General features: G+C 46.8%; 1 long non-coding RNA gene across 2 annotated transcripts in view; it reads left to right on the plus strand.

Annotated features, from left to right (window-relative positions):
• The window catches only part of LOC115062501, a 176,370-nt gene that overhangs the window by 20,668 nt on the left and 150,556 nt on the right, over positions 1–5,146 (plus strand). The window lies entirely within an intron of this gene.

The following is a 5,146-nucleotide window of genomic DNA, read 5'->3' on the forward strand; positions in this document are numbered from 1 at the left end:
TAGACCAGGCTGGCCTTGAACTCAGAAATTCGCCTGCCTCTGCCTCCCGAGTGCTGGGATTAAAGGGGTGCGCCACCACTGCCCAGCTTAGTGTGTTTTTAATAATAGCTACTTTGTTGCCCTGGTTTGGCATAGTGGAAGCTTGGTATGTATTTGGTTTTGCATCTTTTGGGTCAGACTTCACCTTGTGTTTATGCTGTAAATACTCTGGGAGATGTTGCAGTAGGCAGGGTCTTGCTGCAGATGCACAGTGACCTGAGTTCAATTCCCCCAGGACCCAGATAAAGCTGCAAAGAGAAAGAAGTGACCCCAGGAAGTCATTGTCGTCTGACCTCCACCCTTTAGCACGCCTCCTCCACAAACCATGCAGACATGCAAAACAATACATGTTTTAAGCATTTTGTGAACTGTTTGATATCTTAACCTTTGAATATCTCCCTAGATGTTAAGACACTGCTTTATGGGGACCAGAGAGATGGCTCATCAGTTAAGAGCACTGATTACTCTTCCAGAGGACCAGAGTTCAGTTCCCAGCATTCACATGGCAGCTCACAACTGTCTCCACCTCCATGATCTGGCACCCTCACACAGATACTTGTGCAGGCAAAACACCAATACACATGAAGTAAAAAATAAATTATTAAAAAACGACACTGCTTTACATAGTTAATAATGTAGACAGATCTCTATATTTAAGGTTAAAGTTATTTGTTGTAATTTATTCATATGTGTGTGTGCCTATGTGAGTTTATGTGTACACTACGTGCATGCCTGGTGCTGTCAGAGGCCAGAGAACATCAGAATCCTTGGAACCAGAGTTCCAGGCAGTTGTGAGCTGCCTGATGTGGGTCCTGGAAATGACAAGGGGCCTTTGGTGCTTTTAACCGCTGGGCCGTCTCTCTAGCCCCTATATATTATGGTTTTGATCTTCTTTTCTTTCTCAGGTTAACTTTTTTCTCTCTGGAGTACAGTATGTGTATGTGTGTGTCTGTGTCTGGTGTGTGTGTCTGGTGTTTGTGTGTACCTGTTGTGTCTCTGCATGTGTGTCTCTGTGAGTCTGTGTGTTTATTGTGTATTTGTGAGTCTGCGTGTGTGTGTGTCTAGTGTTTTGTGTGTGTGTGTGTATTTGTGAGTCTGTGAGTGTGGGGTTTGTGTGTCTGTGTTAGCGTCTGTTGGTGTCACAGTTCTCTCAATATTTGCCTGGAAAATGTCACTTTCTCACTTTTAACATTGGGAGGCTATTTTTACTGGCCATAAAATTCTAGCCGAATTTACTTTCAGCCCTTCACGGATGAAATTCCATTTCTTCTGGCTTTCTCGCTTCTACTTTAAGGAAAGCTCTGCCCGTGTTGCTCAGGCTCCGCCCATGTTGCTCAGGCTAGCTCCGCCCATGTGCTCAGGCTAGCCCTGCTGTGATACATGGCACCGATTTTCTTCTGTGTGCTCTGCGGAGTTTGGAGACGTTTCTAGGAACCATGGAATAAGGTTTGGGGTCAGGTTTAGAAAATTCTTGGGTTGTTCTCTTCAGGTCTTGCCTTTGCCCTGTTATTTTTCTCCTTCCCTTCTCAGCCGCCACTGTATATGAGAGCCGCTTTGATGGCACCTGCTGAGCCTCTGACTCTCTCCGAGTGTTCTGTGTTTCAGTATGACTGGTTCTCCACTGGCCCGTCTTCCTGGCTGGTAGTCATTTCTTCTCTTTCTCCTCTCTACTCCCAAGCCCTTCTATTCAGTTCTTAATTTTAGTTATTTCAGTAATAGGGACGCTGTTTACATTTTAAAAGACATTATGCTTTTGTGTGTGCATGTTTTGTTTTGGTTTTGGTTGAAAGTTAAGCATTTGTTTTTCTGGACTGTACCCATTTTCTTTTTTAGAGTTCTGTTTGGCAAGTTCAGTATTTGGACCCTCTATCACATTTATCTTTATGGATTGATTTCTCCAAGGAACTGATCCTATTCCATGACATTGCCTGGTAATTGTTGTTTGAATGCTGGACATTTCACATAGACAATGTAGAGGCTCTGTCTGTCGTCTCAGTTGGGTTCAGGAAAGCTTGATCTATTTCTGATTCGCTTTCGTTTCGGGGACACTTCTTAAGGTCCTTCCTTGATAGGCTCATTCCTATCTTGTGAAGATGCCAAAATCTTGGCTTAACACTTTAGATTTAGTTTCTTTCTTTCTTTCTTTCTTTCTTTCTTTCTTTCTTTCTTTCTTTCTTTCTTTCTTTCTTTCTTTCTTTCTTTCTTTAAATGATTCATTTATTTTATGTATGTGAGCACACTGTCCCTGTCTTCAGACACACCAAGAAGAGGGCATCAGATCTCATTACAGACGGTTGTGAGCCACCATGTGGTTGCTGGGAACTGAACTCCGAACCTTTGAAAGAGCAATAAGTGCTCTTAGCCCGCTGAGCCATCTCTCCAGCCCAACGCATTAGATTTAGTTTTTTTGTTTGAAGTAGGATCTCATGTAGCCAAGGCTGCCCTCAAATTTTCTGTGTAGGTGAGAGCACCCTGGAACCCCTTTAACTCCCTGATTTAGCTTGCCTTGTGCTGGGTTACAGCCCTGGGCCACCTCATCCAGTCTCTCTACTGTTTTGATATCTTCTCTCTGCTTAGACCCCCTCCATGCCAGCTCTGCATACTGAGTGCCAGGGAAAGAGAAGAGCGAACTCTGCGCCTGCTTTCTTTCTCTTTCAGGTCTCAGAGGGCCCCATAGCACTGAACGACAATGAAAATTTTTTTTTTTTTTAGATTTATTTCTTTTTAATATATGTGTGTGTGTTGCCTGCATATATATATGTGTGTGTGTGTGTGTGTGTGTGTGTGTGTGTGTACCATGTGCATGTATGCAGGTCAGAAGAGGGTGCAGTAACCTTCAGAACTGGACTTATGGGTGGTCGTGAGCTGCCCTGTGGCTACTGGGAACGGAATCTGGATCTCAACAGGAGCTGTCAGTGCTCGTGACCGTTAAGCCACCTCCCCAGCCTCTGTGCTTCTCAAGGTTTACTTTGCTGGTTTCCCGTTACCTGTGTGCTTCCTGTCCTTCCCCAACCCCCACCCCCACCCCCTGCAATCCCAAGGGAGGAAACAGTAGCACCGAGATGCGCCTCACATGCTGTGCTGTCTCCTGCGGACACCTGAGTCTTTGCATACCTCACAAAGCTACGGGCATTTCACGTTTCATCCCTCTTACAGGTTGCTTAGTGTAATGTAAGCTGCATCGTAATAACCGGAAGTGCTTCTATGCCCTTTAACTTTGATATTAGGGGCATTTGCCAGGTCTTCAGAAGTTCTTCGTTAGGGAACCAGCAAGATGGCTCAGCAAGTGAAACGGCCTGTCCCTTGTCACCAAGCCTGACAACTGGAGTTTGATCCCTGGTACCCACACGGTAGAAGGAGGTGGGAAGAACTGATTCCCAAACATGCATTTTGGCATCTGCATAATTGTGCTCTCACATACAAAGTAAATAAAAATAGATGTTAAAATTAGTCCTTCATTATGGGCTGGAGAGCTGGCTCAGTGGGTAGGAGCACTCACAGCACAAGCATTGGGTCAAATCCCCAACATCCACAAACTAAGCTGAACATGAGTGGACATGACGGTAACCCTGGTATTGGGAAGGGGAGACAGCTGGGTCCTGGGGCTTCCTAAGCTGAACATGAGTGGACTTGATGGTAATCCCAGTGTTGGGAAGGGGAGACAGCTGGGTCCTGGGGGTTCCCTGGCCAGCCTGTCAGCTAACAGACCAAAGCCTAGGGTTCTGTGATAGACCCTGTCCACAGAGTAAGGTGGAGCTTGACCTTGGTAGGCACCCGAAGTCTTCCTTTGGCTTCTGCATACTGCGCTGGCCGGCACACAGACAGGCACACCCACCCGTATTGATGCAGCTCACACCTACATCCGCTCCGCCTTAATATATTTGAAAATCGTCATAATACTTCCTGCTTGCCAGACATCCTTTCCACGGTGAACGCTCTAGGCTTTACATGCTCCGTTCTGAAGAGGGGTGGCTGGAAGCAGGAGGGGTTAAGTTACCTGCTTAACCCCCCCGCTGTTTTAAGTCATCCAGATGAGTGTGAGCTGAGCTGTACAGTTTGGGTCTGGAGCCTTACTGCGGAACTCTCATTCTCCGTCATTTGAAACTCCAGGTTCTCAGTTGACATCGCTTCCTTGCTGCCCGTTCTAGCTTATTGGAGGACTTCCCCATTATTTCTTGGGCTCCCGATTGTTCTTGCTGTCTCTCTGCGAACAGGATTTCATTCATTCCAAGCTGGCCTTGCTCTGATCTCTTTCCCTGCCCTCCTAGGTGTGTGCAGCCACATCTGGTTCTGTGGTTCTGGGGCAAAACCCAGGGTTTCACTGGTGGTGCCAGACAAGCACCACCAACTAGGCTACATCCCGTTTGCCCTCTACTAATTCCCTTATTTGGGCACCCCACACCCCGTACACACACACACATACACACACACACACACAAGACACACACACACAAGACACACACACACAAGACACACACACACACACACACACACACAGTAGATGCTAGATGGAGACGTAAGTGGAGAAAACTTGGGAAAGGAGTTTCTAGAAGGTTCCAGCACAGGAGTTGTTGTTGGCATTTACCCTGACCACACTTGGCTGCCTGGTAGCTTGTCTGTCATGTGTCTGTTGTGGGGTTCTGGCATGTATTAAGTGACAGGGGAATTTCAGCTTCCTCCCCTGGGTTTGACTGGCACGTGCTTGCTGGGCCCTCGCCGTTGCAGTTTAGTGAGAAAGGAGAACTCCAGCATTCTTCCCTCCTGTCGGCCTCAGGTCAGAATAAGGAGGTTGACATCTCGGGCTCGCCCCAGTCGGATTGATTACCGGGCAGCCTTCGAACAGCAGGTTGAGGCCGTTAAGCTTTGATCTTGTGAACTGGCTGTCTCTCTGTTTCTCTGTCTGCTTACTCTAGTTCTTGGGTACCACATCCTCATGTTCTCACTATTAATTCAACTTCCCTCTCCTGCCCCCCTCTCTTCCTTTGTATTGATTGTGAATTTTTTTTTTTGGTTTTTTTTGAGACAGGGTTTCTCTGTATAGCTCTGGCTGTCCTGGAACTCACTTTGTAGACCAGGCTGGCCTCGAACTCAGAAATCCACCTGCCTC

This window comes from Mus pahari, chromosome 18 (assembly GCF_900095145.1).
Source record: "Mus pahari chromosome 18, PAHARI_EIJ_v1.1, whole genome shotgun sequence".
In the NCBI taxonomy this organism is placed as follows: domain Eukaryota; kingdom Metazoa; phylum Chordata; class Mammalia; order Rodentia; family Muridae; genus Mus; species Mus pahari.